The sequence below is a fragment of the Mus pahari genome, chromosome 5, assembly GCF_900095145.1.
Source record: "Mus pahari chromosome 5, PAHARI_EIJ_v1.1, whole genome shotgun sequence".
In the NCBI taxonomy this organism is placed as follows: domain Eukaryota; kingdom Metazoa; phylum Chordata; class Mammalia; order Rodentia; family Muridae; genus Mus; species Mus pahari.
In genome coordinates, this window is record NC_034594.1 from 74,905,534 (window position 1) to 74,906,759 (window position 1,226).

Sequence of the window (1,226 nt, forward strand, 5' to 3'; positions counted from 1 at the left end):
GGACACCCCTCCTCGGTCGGGGAGGAAAGGTGTTGGGTGTTGGATCGGCCTGCGGACAGCCGCCAGGCGAACACCCCTCCTGGGCAGGAGAGGCGCAGGACGACCACAATAATTCTTTTTGATGTTGTTGTTTTTAAATTTTTTCATTTTATCTTTATTTATTCACTTTACATCCTGCTCATTTCCTCTCCTCTGGGTCACCCCCCTCCAACTACCCTTCCTGCCTCCCCTTGTCCTCTAAGAGAGTGAGGGCTTCCTTGGGTATCCATCCACCCTGCCACATCAATTCTTTGCAGGACTAGCTACATCTTCTCCCATTGAGGCCAGGCAAGGCAGTCCAGCTAAGAGAACATATCCCACATATAGGTAACAGCTTTTGGGACAGCCTCTGTTCCAGTTGTTCGTGACCCTTATGAAGACCAAGCTGTATATCTTCTACATCTGTGAAGGGAGGTGGGGTGAGGTCCAGAAAGCCCCAAAGGTCCAGGTGAGTTGACTCTGTTGGTCTTCCTGTGGAGTTTATATCTCCTTCGGGCTTGCAACCCTTCCTCCAACTCTTCCATAAGAGTTCCCAAGTTCCATCCATTGGCTGTGGGACTCTGCATCCCCCTGAGTTAGCTGCTGGATGGAGGTTCTCAGTGGACAGTCAAACATACTCCTATCTACAAGCAAGCATAAGAGAGTATCATGGGATGGTTCTCAAGTTGGGTAAGTTTGTTGGCTATACCTCAGTCTGATACATCTCCTGTCCCTGTATTTCTTGTAGACAGGAAACATTTGGGGTAGAAAGTTTTATGGGTAGGTTGGTGTAACTATTGCTCCACTGTGGCTCCTACCTGGCTAGAGGAGGTAGACACTTCAGTTTCCATATCCCCAATACTATGAGTTACAGCTAAGGTGACCCCCATTGATTCTTGAGTACCTCCCATATCCCAGGTCTCTAGCACATCCTGAAGATGACCCCTTTTCCCACTCTCCATACCCTTCAGTTGCAGATTTCCATTCATTCTCATGGTCATTTGGCCATCTTTCCTGTCCTTCCCCATACCTAGTCCTGAACCCTCTATTCACTTCCCCACTTCCCCTCTCATCCAGTTCCATCCCTTCATATGCCTCTTATGATTACTTAACTCCCCATTCTAAGTGAGATTCAAACATCCTTGCTTGTGCCTTGCTTCTCATTTAGCTTCTTGGATCTGTGGAGTATAGCATGGGTACCCTGTATT